The sequence below is a fragment of the Protopterus annectens genome, chromosome 3.part0 (assembly GCF_019279795.1).
Source record: "Protopterus annectens isolate FY-2018-M chromosome 3.part0, PAN1.0, whole genome shotgun sequence".
In the NCBI taxonomy this organism is placed as follows: Eukaryota; Metazoa; Chordata; order Ceratodontiformes; family Protopteridae; genus Protopterus; species Protopterus annectens.
Genome location: NC_056731.1, coordinates 40752396 through 40770078, shown reverse-complemented (window position 1 = coordinate 40770078; position 17683 = coordinate 40752396).

Sequence of the window (17683 nt, the reverse complement as noted above, 5' to 3'; positions counted from 1 at the left end):
AGACAAACTTTTGTATTTCTTCCTTAGCCTGTTCTGCCTCAAAAATAACTGATTCTCCAGGAAAAAAAATATTCTGAAGATGGATAAATACAGAAGCTTGACTCTCACAACTGCCTCTCAACATTCCCTGATTGCTGGGATAAATTTGCTTCTCTTCTGCTTAGTGTACAGGGAATAATCATTTTCTACAAATACGTTGTCTCCAATCCTTAATACTTTGTTCTTCTGACACAGTTTTGTTATGACCAACTCATTCTGCCAGTATGAGTGCATCTATAAATGGTCTTAGCTGCTTTCTCATGGTCATGTTTGGAGCAGACACACAATGTGTCCTTTCAATTAACAAATCCTGCTGTGAAATACTAGTACAGTTGCTAATTTATGCCTTCATAACATTAATACAGTATGTTTTTTACAGTTTATCTAGTACAGCAGGATATCTCAGGTTTTCCCTGCATGCCCTGTCCTCTAACTCTAATTTTTTTTGAAATTCTTTGAGTAGTCTTATATTCAGCCAGCCATTTCTTCATTGCTACCTCTGAGTTTTGCAGTTTTCTCAGTTCATCTGAATATCCGTTTAAAGCTTCATCCATTTTCAGCATTTTATTATTTGAGTTTATATACTCCTTCAATGTTTTGTTTATTTCAGTCAGCTCTGAGCACATTCAATTTACTTTTTCCTCTAGATTACTGGAAGCCATGTTTTGTACCAAAGCTTTGCTGCACAGCTGCAGGATTCTTCCCAGCCTGTATTTTCTCTTCACCTTTTCTTGTTTGATTTTCTTTCAAACTAAGTTTCTTCTTTGTTGCCATGCAGACAGTGTACTTTCTAGCCAGTAACTAAATGTACTAAAACTGGCAGAGTTACAGACCAATATTTCTCAGTTTCTTTCTTCGCACTGGGAGAGCTGAAATTGAGCTGCTGATCAGTGTGCAGCCATCTTGAAAGACACATTCAATTACAATATTGTTTTTTTAATTAATATTAACAAGGAATGAATCCAAGAAAGTCAAACTATTAATAATTGATTGAATGGTAAACTTAAACCCAAAGTTAGACTGAGCCATTTAATATTTTCTTGCAAATGGCTACAAAGGCAATAAGGTTATTAAGCAAGCAATAATGCCTGACAGGGTGTGTGTTAATGTGTAATTAATGCCTGCCCAGGGGTGTTATGAAGCCCACCACCACAGGTGGAGGACCTCTGTACCCCAGAAGGGAATTAATTACACATTTACACACACCCTGGAGGGCATTATTGCACTTAGAGACTGGGCTCTCTGTAAAATTGTTGTACTTTGCTTATGTATTTATATTTTTATTACTATATTATTTTTGTATACTTTTATGTAAAATAGGTCATCCACCTAATGTTTCAAAGTTGCTATAGTATATGTAAATGGTGTTAGAGGAAGCATTTTACATCCAAAATATATCATGTTTAAAAACTATCTAGATATTTGCTTTATTTTTGGTCCCTTACTCCTAAAGTGTCTTCTTGCCAGTCATTGGGGACTGGTGTTGTGACAAAAGGAGATACTGCCAGCACAGCTATCTGGAATTTTGTAAAAAAACTATATGTCATTTGTGAATATCAACATGATTCATATCAAATACCTGTGTTACAAATGCATTAGAACTGTATGTCAGGTGTATATCAAACTGCTGGTACAGAAGTGTGTGTTGAAAAGGTTTTTGCAAAGTGCTTAAAATGTAACCACAGCATGCCCTACTGGAATAGAACAGAAATGTACCTGCACTATTGCAACTGTTTAGATGTATATATTTTAACAGTGGAAACTGGAATACAGAAAGTTAACTTCAGAAAAATAGCAGAAATTAAATTACTTTATGGACATGACATAAAAGGATGTTATCTTTCAGTTTCAGTGCAGCAAAAGACACCATGTCTAAAACTATTGAGCTTTCTGTATTGTTTTGAAAGGGTGCTGTTGTTTTTATGACTTCCACCATTTACCAAAGATCTGAGGAGAAGCCCTTGTCTATATATTTTCACAGGTAGATGTTAAATACTTCTAGCTTCCAGCAGTAGGGGGTTTCACCTGGGATAGAGCCAGATGACAAGACATGAGGTCATTCTGAAAGCTATCCCAGCAGTAATATTTAAGATATTAATTTAAGAACTCTCTGAGAGAGAGAGAGAGAGAGAGAGAGAGAGAGAGACAGAGAGGGGGGGGGAGCATTCTGTATTCTGTCTTGGATGTGATAAGATCCATTCACCACACATCTGCCTTGCTATGAGTAAATAAGTCTAGGGAACAGTATAATTCACTTAGATACAGTCAGGAATATAGAAACACTCAGTTCAGATGTTTTTCTTTATTTACTTGAGACTGTCCTGCAATGTTGTTTTACATATTTCCTATGATTTTGAACTCTGATGTCACTGTAATTATATACTGAGTATTTTCTTGCTCTTTTATTATTTATTATTAAGTATATTTAAACCTTTCATTGTGGCTGATCTATCTAGAGATATTTAAGTTGTAAGAGTACTTGCATATTTATTTGGTGGCACTGTGTAGGCCACTCCTAATAGCCTTGCTCTTGGTCAAAATATCATTTGTATTAACAGTAGCATTACACAGTAAGATTGGATACTGTCTGTTAAGGACTTTAAAGTAGCTGATAAGGAGTGACTGGTGGCAGAGATTAACTACCTTATAGTCTGGGCAGAAGGGGGCATAGCTAATAAACCTGTGCCAGCCTTTGATAGGTATGTCAGTGTAAAACAAATCTCCAAGAGTGTATGTGTCAGCTAGTTGTGCAGGGACACAAAGCACTGGTTGGACAGAAAGAGTGTTGGAGGACTTGGCTTGGAACCCTGGCTAAGGACTCAACTCTATAGTTGTGTCAGTCGAAAATCTTATTTGGGGATCTGGAGAAAGAGGGAGAAACCAGCCTCGGGCTTACTGTGGTGTCTGTGTGCTCTTAAGGGAAATAGCACTTGATGCAGAGAGCTACGAAATACTGTGTGTCTACTTGTCATCCTCCCAATGTACGTCCCCCACTGATGCCAGTGGTGAAAACTGAGGCTCCTTCATTACAGGTGCAGTGGGGGGGGGGGGGGGTCACAGAAGTCACTAAATAATGACATATATTTCACTTTCAGACTTTATTTCCTTCAGAAAATTCATGTTAACACAAATTCTGTTATTTAACTTACTTTTTAATTATTTTAAGTATGACATTTAAAAATCTATTCCTATTCTTCAGCCTTTGCTCCCCCTTTATTTCAGGCTTTATCCAGACTTCTTAAGCTAAAAGGCTGAGAGGTATGTAAACCTGTTATCTGCTGCTGCCAGTGGTCTATCAATATCACACAGAAATACAGACATCCGTGCGCGCACACACACACACACACACACACACACACACACACACACACTCACACACACACACACGCACACACACACTTGCACTTCAGAAAATGCATGCTAATACAAATCCTATGATGTACAGTTCGCCCATTCTCTAAGTTCCGGTTAATTTCTCTCTTTCTCTCAACACACAGAATTACATTTATATCACTGCCATGAAACAGAATGTTCTGTCATGTATATTAATTAGATAGTAAAGTATTCAACAAATAATTTATGTACTGATTTGTTTATAGCATGCAACAATTTAGAACAGAAACAAACTGCTTCTTAACCCAGCCCCCCCCCCCCAAAATGACAGATCAGTCCACACATGTAAAAAAAAAATGCATAACTGAAGTACCATGAACATGTAAGAGTTTGCCCTCATGAAGCAATATGCTGCACAAATAATATACAACTGTAAGGCTATTAAAATGCATAAATCAGTAGCACGTCCTTTGGCAACATCTGCAATAACCATAGGGCTTAATTTCTTAGCTCAAAAATGAGGAACAATGCTAAAATTGGCCTGGGATAATTTATTTAAAACGAGGATCAAGTAAGAGAATGTGTTAGCAGCATGTATTATCTTAAATAAAATTAAACTTCAAGAACATATATAGAATGACATCTCCTTGCAATTTTTAAATCAAACATTTGGACAGGTAAGTGGTAAGGCAAAAAAAAAGCCAGTTTCAGAAAAATATAAACATGAAAAAAGTAAAACCAATTAAGTCTGCACCAAATGATTTGCCATTCATTTCCAACACCAAATGACAGTGTTCTGCTCTTAAAATAACCTTTATAGTGAAAGGTGGTTGACAGACTGTACTAGAAACCGATGGGAGAGTGAAGAATACTAAAATGGGATGGAACATCTTCTAGCGAATTGCTTGTGAACCACACTCAATGCACTACTGTGCTGCAGTTCTGATAGAGTAACATTTTAAATGGAGAATCAATCTGAGTAAAAAGAAAATTGATGCATTTAATGTGGCATGACTTACCAAAAGTACCTCTACTGCCATTCAAAAGGAAAAATATTGCAAGTGTGACTTTAAGCCATCCCAAACACAGCATTTGCCACACCATATTTTAATTTTCTTCTTTTTTTTTTTTTTACTCTCACTAAGCAGAAAAAGTGCTACTTTGGCTGCCATTAGATTTTTCAGTCCAAGCTCCACTGCAGCTTGATATGCTGCCATGAGGTGTGGACTCATTTTTAGCGGGCATTACTTCTACATTAATACCCTGCTATAGAATGTCTGTTCTCCAATCAGGGTGCTGATGTACAGTTCACCCATTCTCTAAAGAAAAATAAAACCCCTGGACCTGATAGGTATGGAGAGGAGTTCTACACCACCTTCTTAGATGAGATAACTCCCTATTTACATCACTTAGCATAATATTTGGAACAGCATTTTAAATCTATCACTCTAGAATAGTTAATTAAACTCAGTGCTTCAAAAACTTCTGATTATATACATAGAGAAATGTCTGTCAGGTTGTAAACTATTATTTTCTTCTGGTTTAATTTATGTGTTACAGACTCTTTATCCATTGATTAACGTCTATATTAAGGTAAATAATATTTCTTCAATGCAGTTTTCAACATCAGGGGTCTGACAAGATGCTCACTTTCTGCTACATTATTTGCCCATGTAATTACCCATTATTATTCAAATTATAATCAACCACTACAAATGTATTATAAATTATCAGTATTATCCATTAATCATATATGCAGATGATGTAATTTTAATGAAAAGTAAATATAATCATGACATCAGAAAGATCTCCAAGATTCTTAATGAAGCCCACAGTGTAGTAGGATATGTCATTAAGTATGACAAATCTAAAAAAAACTGCAGTTATATAATAATACTTATAATGAAATTAAATTACAAGAACATGTATAGAATGACTTGCACTTATAATGAAAATTCAGAAATTGAAGTGGTAATTCCGAGTATTTCCTCTTTTTAGATTTTGGAGGTGAAATATTATTTTAATATGATCAAATAATCACCAAGACATGTAAAGACTTCTCAGTTAAGTAAAATCCAAATTAAGTAGATTAAATGTGAGATTTTTCTCAGTTTTGAGGAGAATAAATATAGTGAAAATGTTACTGTTACCTATCGTGATAGTTTCACTTCAAAATGTAATAGCTCCTCTGTATTATTTAGGTACAAATGAGTTAAATGGGTGTTACAGAAATTCCTTTGAACAGGGGATTCTTGGTAGAGTTTCTACCGCCTCAATATGCCAGGAAGGATTATCTATGCCAGATATCAAGGAACTGATTATTGTTATTGCCTTTCTGAATATATTAATTATTCAATATTATGATAAACCAATATATAATTTAATTAGGAATACAGTAGCTCAAGCTCAATGTCCTATTCCACGGATGCTTTTTTCACATTCAACCAACTGCATATTAGTAAGATTAAATGCCTTATGTAGACTCTATTCTTGCTTTATTTAAGCATGTTAATGTACATTGGGATCAGCATATAATACACAATGTTTTTCCTATAAAAAAATTTATATTAAGTGCGATGCCTGTGCACTGGCCCAGTTATCAAGGAGCCTCAATCCTCACCACTAACACCAGTGAGGGACGTGCACATTAGGAGGCTAACAAGTACACACAGTAAAGTACAATTTCCCTTAATAGCACACAGAGATCACAGTCAGTCTGGGGCTGGTTTCTCCCTCTCTCTCTCCAGATCCTGAGTTAGACTCTCCACTGGCACAGCTATAGGGTTCAGATGTCAGCCGAGTGGTCAAGCCAAAACCTCCAGCACTCTCTCTGTCCAACCAGTGCTTCATGTCACTGCCCAAGTAGCTGACACCCATACACTTTGAGATTTGATTCATATACAAATGCACAGACATTCCTGGGGAAGGCTGACACAGGTTCACTAGCTATGCCCTCTTCTGCCCAGACTATACGGTAGTACCGACTGCCACCAACAACTACTATCAGCTACTATAAAGGCCCTTACCAAAGGGTGCCCAATTCTACTGTGCAATGTTATTATTATCCAATTGGTAAGTGTGACTGAGTCTTGAAGGCTATTTAGGAGTGGCCTATACAGTATCACCAAATACATGCAAGTACTCTACAGGCTTAAATTACCTCTACACAAAACAGCCACAGTTCAAAGGTCTAAATATATTTAATAATAAATAAAAAACACAAGACAATACTTATTAACTCAACACAATGACATTAGAGAGTTAAGAAATCTGAGGAAATACTTTAAAGAAACATTGTAGGATAGTCTCACATAAATATAGAAAACGGATACACTAATCTTGCTATTTCTATCTATCTATCTATCTATCTATCTATCTATCTATCTATCTATCTATCTATCTATCTATCTCTAAGAGAAATACTAAGATCTAAGATCCTACTTACAGAGCAAGGCACAGTACTGGTGAGTTGTTGTCAGCTTCAGAACAATATACAAAATGTCAAATCTTTCTCTCTGAGAAAGTCTTAAATTGATAATACACATTACTGCTGAGTCATTTCAGATAACATCATTCCTGACACTTCTGCTTAAGTTTCCCAGGCTCACAGAACTTAAAATTTAACATTTCTTTGTAATCTGCACCTGCCAGGAAGCCACAGCAATAAAAGACAATTTACATGTGAAACATAGTAATTATCTCTGTCTTAGGATAATAAAAAGAATTTCCTGGCCCAGACATCCTGCCTCCGAGTTTGAGATCATACACAGTTGTAAAATTCTTTACTTATCATCTTTCTTCCAACAGGGTGCACAGTGGTTATATTTTTGAAGTTCGGCACATAACACAGTTTTCTTACATTTGTCAAACAAGCCTGTGGATCATATTAATATATACAATGGCATAGAGTTATTTACAAAATGCTATTTAGCTGGGCTGGCAGCCCCTCAGTTTATCACATCCCCCTGAGAACTCAACCTAGTTTTTCAAGTGTCCTTTGAGAAACATTGCTTGAGAAGGTTGAGCCTATCTGGATATACATTACCTCATTCCCTGTCTTGAGAGCCATCTGTGTTGCCATTGCTAATCCCACTGCATTGCTGCACTGACATATTATATGCTTACAACCCTAAGCTCCATCTTAGCAACTTGGCATTTTACTGGCTGGCTCATTGTAACCATGTTAGGGGGATTGTGATCTGTAACTACAGTGAATTTCCTTCCATACAGATAAGGCTGAAGTTTCTGTAGTGCCCACACTATGGCTAGATATTCCTTTTCTACACCTGCATAGCATTCCTCCCTGGATTGGAGGATATGACTGAGATAAACCACTGGGTGCTCTTCTCCCTCTGAAGAAATCTAAGTACAGCCCCCACCCCATGGTTTGAAGCATCCACCTGCACAACATATTCTTTGCTGTAATCTGGACTGGCTAACACAGGGGGTCCTTCAAAAGCTTCTTTAAGCTTCTGTAATGCCTGCTTACATACTGTAGTCCACACTACCTTGTCTGGCCTGTTTTTCTTTGTCAGGTCTGTGAGGGGAGCAGCTATGTTGCCATAACTGGGTACAAACTTTCTGTAGTACCCTGCTGTCCCTAAGAATGCCCTCACCTGCTTTCAGGTAAGAGGTGCAGGCCATGCCTAAATGGCTTCCACTTTGGCAGGTTCTGGCCTGATCTTACCACTCCCCACTCTATGTTCCAGGTAGGAGACCTCTGCCATACCTACCTGACATTTGCTGGGCTTAATCTGTAGTCTGCCCATCACCTCCCTGACATGCTGAAGGTGCTCTTGCTGTAGATGGCAATATCATCTAGGTAAGCAAGGGCATAATCTCCTGCTCCTGCTAGGATATGATCTACCAGCCTCTGGAAAGTTGTTGGGACATTTTTCATCCCAAAGGGCATCTTTGTAAAGTCATACAAGCCAAAAGGAGTCACAAAGGCTGACCTCTCTCTAGCACTGGGAGTCAAGGGCATCTACCAGTAACCCTTGGTAAGGTCAATGGTGGTAAGATGCTTAGCCCCACCCTGCTGCTCTATGGCTTCATCTGTCCTAGGCATGGGGTAAGCATCTGACTCTGTGTGACTATTTAACTTCCTGTAGTCCACAAAGAACCTGGTGCTGCCTTCCTTCTTTGGTACCAGCAGAACTGGGGAGGCCCAGGGACTGCTGGACTCCTGAATTACCCCTATTTCCAACATTTCATGTACCTTTTCCCTCAGAGTCTGTTTGACTCTCTCAGGTACCCTATAAGAGGCCTACCTAATAGGCCTTTGGGGTCCTATATTCACCTAGTGCTGTACCAGGTGGGTGCACTCTGGTTTATCAGTGAACATGTCCCCAAACTCCTGTAACACGGCTCAGATTTCTCGAACCTGGGTAGGGGATAGCTGCTGGGCTATTGCTACCCCTTCCACTGATATATCAGTCCAAGCCTCATTGAGGAGATCAGTCAACAGATCCCCCTCAGACTCCTCCTGAAATCCACTTCCAATACTCATCACAACGGCCTCCCTATCATGGTAAGGTTTCACCATGTTAACATGGTACAATGTGTGCCCCTGCCTCCTGCTTAGCAGTTCTGCCATGTAGTTAACATCACTGACCTTCCTTACCACCTTGTAGGGTCCCTCCCAAGCTGCCTGAAGTTTGTTGTGTCTGACAGGAATGAGAACCATTACCTGCTGCCCTACAGCATACTCTCTATCTCAAGCTAAGAAGTTTGTTTGTTGTATTTTTACTGTCGAGGCTGCCCACTCAAATGTGCTATCCTGTGCATAAAGTATACTGTGATTTATCTGTTGTTTTCCTGAAAAAAAAAAAACAAAAAAAATCCTTGTTTCCCGCCTTTCCTTGACTAGAATAGTCCCTATACAGGCTTTGCTGTATTCAGGACTCTTGGATAGTTCCTGTGTTGCCCATTTCCTTACTTGGACAAAAGGAAGTTTCATTGCTCACCAGTGGGAGTGGGGAGCCCTGAGCAGCCTATCTGCCCCTGAATGAGTGACCTCAGCACTAGAATCTGTAGAAATTGGCCGTTTTGGGCCATTTCTAGCTCTTTGAAGTTCCCTGCATAACAAAACCTGCCTAAGCGCGTTTTTTTGCTTATCCTACTCAGCTGCAGCTCCTCGTGGTCCTGCATTGTGGTGCTAGCAGCAGAGAAATTAAAAGAGTGACTGCTATCCAGATTTAAGTATATTTTTTCTGTCTCTACCTGTGCGACCTTCTTTTTTCACTGAAAAGCGAGCTACACTGCTGTTATAATTGTTCTAAGCTTGTTTTTTGTGTTCTTATTACCTGCACTTGCTAAGAAGTTTGTTTGTTGTATTTTTCTGTCGAGGCTGCCCACTCAAGTGTGCTAGCCTGTGCATAAAGTATACTGTGATTTATCTGCTGTTTTCCTGAAAAAAAAAAGAAAAAAACAAAAAAAAATCCTTGTTTCACGCCTTTCCTTGACTAGAATAGTCCCTATACAGGCTTTGCTGTATTTGGTACTCTTGGATAGTTCCTGTGTTGCCCATTTCCTTACTTGGACAAAAGGAAGTTTCATTGCTCACCAGTGGGAGTGGGGAGCCTTGAGCAGCCTATCTGCCCCTGAAGGAGTGACCTCAGCACTAGAATCTGTAGTAATTGGCCGTTTTGGGCCATTTCTAGCTCTTTGAAGTTCACTGCATAAAAAACCCGCCTAAGCGCGGCTTTGCACGATTGTGCGCATAGCGCAGCATCGGGCAGCGGCGGTTAATTGGGTTTAAACTATTCCCGGCTCCACAAAGTCTGCTCTTCACTTTTTCCCTTAGAACTGCTCTATTCTGTCAAATTGAACACCCTATACTTTATCTAAGGCCCAGCACTTGCACAAAAAAGCAATTTTACAATCTTAGCACTAATAATCTAAAAGCACTACATTCTCACAGACTCTTTACGGTCATCTCATCCCCCAACGGTCCTTTTTAATTCAGAAATAAGAGTTCCGTATATTACTCTAGCATGTCCAAAGGTCAGTTAATGGTTTCCCCTCCAGTCCAGCTGGTGAATCTGGGAATCTTGAGGCAATGTTACAACTGCCTCATGTACACGGACAACCCTCTCCTCCTCCAAGCAGGATCAAATATATGTGAGAGATGCAACTATATAGCCAAACTGGAGGCTGAACTCTCTCAACTCAGAACTGGTGTAACCAGTCAGGAGGAGAAGGTAACCTCACACAACACAAATCCAGTCTCACATAGTCCTACAACATCAGCAAACCAAACACATAAACACACAAAAACATACTCGGAGGCTCTAAATAAAAATCTGCTTAAGCAGCAGAGACCTCCAAAGCAGACATCCAAGCAAACGCTACCACAAAACAAATCATGTGCAACACATAGTTCACAAAGTCAGTGTGCCAAGCAGTTACAGCCCTTAAGGCTGAACAACACACCTAATACACTCGTAATAGGTGATTCTATAGTCAGACACACTGATGTCCCGCTCACCAGGATGAACAAAGAGAAGGTCACAGTGAGCTGCCTGTCGGGCGCTAGGATCCGCCACATAACGCAAGCACTCAGGTCACTCCAAAGTAAGTACAAATATGACTCAGTCATAGTACATGCTGGTGTGAATGACCTGAGACGTACCTCCCTCGACTACATGAAAAGAGACATAGAGGAGCTCTCTGATCATGTAGCCCAGGCCGGTATGACCCTGTTCTTTAGTAGCATATTACCCTCACCTAGAATGATGCCACAGTACAAAATGATCAATTTTAACAATTGGCTAAAATTTTGGTGTCATTCAAAGGGGATCCAGTGTCTGTCAGCCTGGGATGACATGCTCGACAGGCCACGCTGCTCCACTAGGGATGGCTTGCACCTGTCACCCCTGGGCTTTTGGATATTGGCAAAGGCTCTTGCCACCCCCATAGTGCCTTTTTTAGGCAAAGCTCAAAAGACAAATCCACCTCCATAAACAACACATTGAACAAAAAACTAAGGGTAATGCTGCTAAACTCCAGAAGTCTTAACCTCAAGATGCATGCACTCGAAGCTCTCCTCAGTATGGAGAACATCGACTTATGTGCAGTGACAGAAACCTGGTTCAAGGCTCCAGAGAGCACCCCAGCACTACCAGGTTATTCCTCATACCATGCATTTCGGCCCCAAAACTCAGATCGAACCACAAAAGGAGGGGGAGTATACATTTTTATCAAGGATACCCACACCTCCAGGTTAGTGGCGTTGCAAGAAGCATCGGAGACCATCCATGTGCAACTAACAGTGGGCAAAACTGCTTTTCAGTTTATAGCATGCTGCAGACCACCCTCTCAAAATCAGGAATCCCACTTGGCTTTCCTGAAAACATTGGAGAACATGAAGATCTCTCCAAACACCATCATATTGGGTGATTTCAACTACCCAAACATAGACTGGGAGCATTACTCAAGCCCCAACACCCTTAGCCCAAAGGTTCCTGGAATTTATAAACTCAAACGCCATGGAACAATTAGTCACCACCCCTACAAGAGGGGATAACATACTCAACCTGATCATTACCAACATGGGGACTCTGTGCTCCATACCAGAAGTAAACCCCTCATTGGTAAGATCAGACCATAAATTAATCTCACTAGATATCCAAAACCCCTCCCCACCCCCAGCCCAGAAAACCACAGTGAAAAACTTCTCAAAAGCAAACTTCACACTTCTCAAAAAGAGGTGGAATCCTTCAAGGCCCCCGGGACAGGGGAAACTACGGCCCAAACAGCTGAATCCTATATAAACACATTCTATGGACACCTCCAGGAATGCATGGATCATGCTATCCCTAACAAAACCAAGACCCAATCATCCAAAGGCAGGCGTCCAGTCTGGTGGACCCCAGCCATAAACAAACTGTACAACAGAAGAAGGAAGCTACTACATGATATAGCAAAATCCCTAAAAGGGAAGGCATCTCTGATCAGTACTAGCAAAAAATTACGATCCCTCATAAAATCCTCCAAGGCAAGCTTTGAGAAAAAAATTGCAAAGGACACTAAGGACAATCACAAGGCTTTTTTCAGCTATGTTAGGAACCTGGGGTGCAACTCCCAGATATGCTCAGAGTTAATTCTAAATGACAAAAAATTCACAGAACCCATAGACATTGCCAACATCCTGACAGACAGGTTTAGTGCAAACTTCTTCCCTCCTCCCCCCCTAAAGAGCAAATATCTATCCCGGCAGAGTGTAGCCCCCCTAGCATCTCAGATGCTCAGGTGAAAGCCGCCCTCTCCAAAGCAAAAAACACCACTTCAATGGGACCAGACGGTGTCCCGGGTTGCGTACTACATGAACTCCAAGAAGAACTAAACCCTCATGTAAAAATGTTGTACAATCTCAGCCTTACTACAGGATATGTACCAAATGAATGGTGTACAGCAACAGTGGTCCCTCTCCACAAAGGTGGTGCCTCGACGGACCCTGGAAACTACCGCCCCATAAGCCTGACTAGCCTAGTCTGCAAGGCTATGGAAAGGATCATCATGGAACTCATAAACAATGACATTGGGAACCTACAGACACTAGATCGTACCCAATTCGGCTTTGTCAAGGGCAGATCCTGCCTCTTGAACCTGGTTGACTTCTTTGAAACAGTCACCAAGGCCATAGATGAAGGGAAGGTAGTCCACACAGCCTATCTGGACCTCGTAAAGGCATTTGTCACAATACCCCACTCGGGCATCATAGATAAGCATCCAGCTTAAATATAAACCCCTATGTCACAAGATGGGTTGCAAACTGGCTCAAAGACAGAACCCACAGAGTCAGAATTGCTGGAGCCATGTCTGACTCAAAACCGGTCACAAGTGGTGTACCACAGGGCTCAGTCCTGGGACCTCTCTTGTTCGGTATATACTTCTCCGGGGTGCAGGCCAGCATGGGAGGACTGTGGCTGACCAAGTTTGCAGATGACTGCAAACTGGGAGCCATAATTGACTCTCCAGCTGACACGAGCATCCTTCAAAAAGGTCTCACAGAGACGAATAACTGGTGCCAGAGCCACGGTCTAAAGCTTAATGCCAAAAAGTGTATAGTCATACCCTTTGGCAAAAACAAAGTACCCACAAATTATCACATAGGTGGAAACCCACTAAGCATGGAGGAAGTAATTAGGGATCTGGGGACCCAAGTTGATAGTAATCTCTCCTTTGACAACCACATTGCCAAGGTGGTTAGAAAAACTTTCTACATAGCCCACCTTATCATGAAAGGATTCACATCTAGATCGAAGGAGGTCATAGTGCCCCTTTATGCGGCCCTAATTAGTCCCATAATAGAATACAATGCCCCTTTTGGGATGTATCTTAACCGACACTTGCAGCAACTAGAAAGACCCCAAAAGTACCTCACAAAAAGAGTCAAAGGACTCAAACAGATGCCATACGCAACTCGGTTAAAAGAATTCCAACTCTACTCAGTTGCGTACCGCCAACTTAGAGGCGACCTATGCCTGACATATAAAGCTATGTCCAACCCAGAATTAATGAACTTGCTCCACCTCAGAAAATCCAAATCCCTTAGAGCTACATGCTTGAGGGATCTGAACCTCAGCACAGAAATAAACAGAACATGGAGGGACAGATTCATAACCCAGAGGCTTCCCTTGCTCTGGAATAGAATCCCAGTCCATGTTAGACAGAGCCCCTCACTGACTCTCTTCAAGAAGAATCTTGATGAGTGGATGGGGGATCGTAGGTTTACCCCGGGGATTACTTCAGTGTCACTACTAGACAGAGGCATGGTAAACTAACCTTAGTAAGGGTTCGGTAAACTTGAATCGAAGGGTGGCGAAAGACAAACTCACTCATAGTTCATAGTTTCATAGTTTAGTACTAGGCTATCTGCCCTGGGGCATTTTTAAGCCTAGCCATAGTGATGTGGCTTTCGCCACCCCATGAAATGGTACAAAAATACACAGAATAGATTTAGAATACTGTGCCTCTGTCTGGTAGTGACACAGTGAAGGTCCCCTTATATAATAGAATTAGTTTACTGTGCCCCTGTCTAGTAGTGACACAGATGTGACCCCTGGGGTAAACTTACGATCTCCCATCCACTCATCAAGATTTCTCTTGAAGAGAGTCAGTGAGGGGCTCTGCCTAACATGAACTGGGATCTTGTTCCAGAGCATGGGAAACCTCTGGGTTATGAATCTATCCCTCCAGCATGTCCTATTCATACTTGTACTGAGGTTTAAGTCTTTAGCTCTCATGGTTCTGATGGATTTGGATTTTTTGAGGTGGAGCATGTCCATCAGTTCCTGATTGGACATGGCCTTATACGTCAGGCAGAGATCACCTCTAAGCAGGCGGTATGCTACTGAATAGAGCTGGAGTTTCTTTAGTCTGGCAGAATAAGACATATGTTGGAGACCCTTGATCCTCTTGGTGAGGTACTTTTGTGGTCTCTCCAGCTGTTGCAAATGCCGGTTGAGGTACATACCAAATGGGGCATTATACTCAATCATGGGTCTGATGAGGGAGGAGTATAGGGGTACAATGACATCCTTGGATCTGGATGTGAATCCCTTCATGATAAGGTGTGCAAGGTAGAATGCTTTTCTAACCACTTTGGCAACGTGGGTGTCAAATGAGAGGTCGCTGTCGACTTGGGTCCCTAGGTCTCTGATTACTTTTTCCGTACTCAGTGGGTTGCTGTCTATGTGATAATTTGTGGGTACTTTGTTTTTCCCAAAGGGGATGACTATACATTTTTGGCATTTAGTTTAAGGCCATGACTCCGGCACCAGTTGTCCGTTTCTGTGAGGCCTTTTTGTAGGATGTGTGTGTCCGCTGGTGTATCGACTATGGCACCTAGTTTGCAGTCATCTGCGAACTTTGTCAGCCATAACCCTCCCATGTTTGCTTTAACATCTGAGAAATAAATGCCGAACAAGAGGGGTCCCAGGACAGATCCCTGTGGGACACCACTTGTGACTGGCTTTGAGTCTGACATTGCTCCAGCGATTTTAACTTTATGGGTTCTGTCCTTTAGCCAGTTTGCAACCCATCTAGTGACATAAGGGTTTACGTTTAAGCTGCTGAGCTTATCTATGATGCCTGAGTGGGGTATTGTGTCGAAGGCCTTAGCCAAGTCCAGGTAGGCTGTATGGACTGCTTTGCCCTCATCAATGGCTCTAGTGACTGTTTCGAAAAAGTCAACCAGGTTCAAAAGGCAGGATCTGCCCTTCACAAAGCCGAACTGGGTGGGATCAAGTGTCTGTAGGTCCCCAATGTCTCTGTTTATGAGTTCCATAATGATTCTTTCCATAGCTTTGCAGACCAGGCTGGTTAAGCTTATGGGGCGGTAGTTCCCAGGGTCTGTAGAGGTACCCCCTTTGTGGAGTGGGACCACTGTTGCTGTACGCCAGTGTTCAGGTACATATCCTGTAGTAAGGCTAAGGTTAAATAGCATTTTTATGTGTGGGTTTAGCTCCTCTTGGAGTTCACGTAGCATGCAACCCGGGATACCATCAGGTCCCATTGATGCTGTGTTTTTAGCTTTGTTGAGGGCGGCTCTCACTTGAACATCTGAGATGACAGGGAGAGTACATTCAGCTGGGATAAGTATTTCTTCTTTTGGGGGTGAGGGAGGGGAGAAATTTGCACTGAACCTGTCAGCCAGAATGTTGGCAATATCTGTGGGTTCAGTGTATTTTTTGTTGTTGTGAACTAACTCTGAGCATATCTGAGGGTTTCCGCCCAGGTTTCTAACATAGCTGAAGAAGGCTTTGTGGTTATCTTTAGTGTCCTTAGCGATTTTTCTCTCAAAGTTGGCCTTGGATGTTTTTATAAGAGAATGTAGTTTTCTGCTAGTGTTGATCAGAGATGTCTTCCCTTTATGGGATTTTGCTCTGTCGCAGTAGCTTCCTTCTTTGTTATACACTTTGTTAATGGCTGAGGTCCACCAGACAGGACGCTTGCCTTTGGTGGAGAGGGACTTGGATTTATTTGGGATTGCATGATCCATGCATTCTTGGAGATGTCCATAGAAAGCATTTGTGAAGGATTCGGCATTGTGGGATGTGGTATCCACTGGCCCAGTGGGCTTAAAGGATACCATCTCAGTCTTAAGAAGAGTGAAGTCTGCTTTTGAGAAGTTTTTCACTGTGGTCTTTTGTGCTCGGGTGGAGGTGGGATATGTATATCCAGGGTGATAAGTTTGTGGTCAGATCTCACTAGTTAGGGGTATACCTCGGTGTGGAGCATTTTGTCCCCATGTTTGTGATGATCAGGTCTAGTATATTATCTCCCCTAGTGGGAGAGGTGACTAGTTGTTCCAGTGCATTTGAATTTATGAATTCCAGGAACCTTTGGGCTAGGGTGTTAGGGCTAGAATAATGTACCCAATCTATGTTTGGGTAGTTGAAGTCTCCCAGTATGATGGTATTTTGTGATACATTCATATCCTCCAATGTCTTCAGGAAGGCTGAGTGGGGTTCCTGAGATTGGGAGGGTGGTCTGTAACATGCTACCAGTTGTATAGCAGTTTTGCCTATGGTTAGTTGCACCTGTATGGTCTCCGATGCTTCATGTGTTGCTACTAACCTGGAGGTGTGGGTGTCCTTGATGAATATGGACACTCCCCCTCCCTTTGGGGTTCGGCCCGGGTTTTGGGTCCGAAAAGCATGATACGAGGTATAGCCTGGTAGTGCTGGGGTGCTCTCAGGAGCCTTGAACCAGGTTTCAATTACTGCACAGACGTCGATGTTCTCCATACTGAGGAGTGCATTGAGTGCCTGCATCTTGAGATTTAGACTTCTGGCGTTGAGCAGCATTACCCTTAGTTTTTTTCCATTTTTGTTTTCTAAGGAGGTGGGTTTGTCTTTTGAGCCTTGCCTAAAAAGGCACTATGGGGTGGCAAGAGCCTTATCCAATATCCGAAGCCCAGTGGTGACAGCTGCAAGCCGCCCTTAAGCAGCGTGGCTTGTCCAACATGTCATCCCAGGCAGACAGACATTGGATCCCCTTAGAATGACACCAGTACTTGAGCCAATTATTAAAGCTGATCATCTTGTCTTTGTATTGTGGCATCATTCTTGGTGAGGGCAAGATGCTGCTCAGGGTCAAGGTCATACCAGCCTGGGCTACATAATCAGAGAGCTCCTCTATGTCTCTTTTCATGTAGTCCAGGGAGGTACGTCTCAGGTCATTCACACCAGCATGGACAATGACGGAGTCATATTTGTACTTGTTTGGAGTGACCTGAGTGCGGGCTAGGCTTATAAATGCCTCAGGGCAGATAGCCTAGTATGATCCTATGAACCTAGGAACC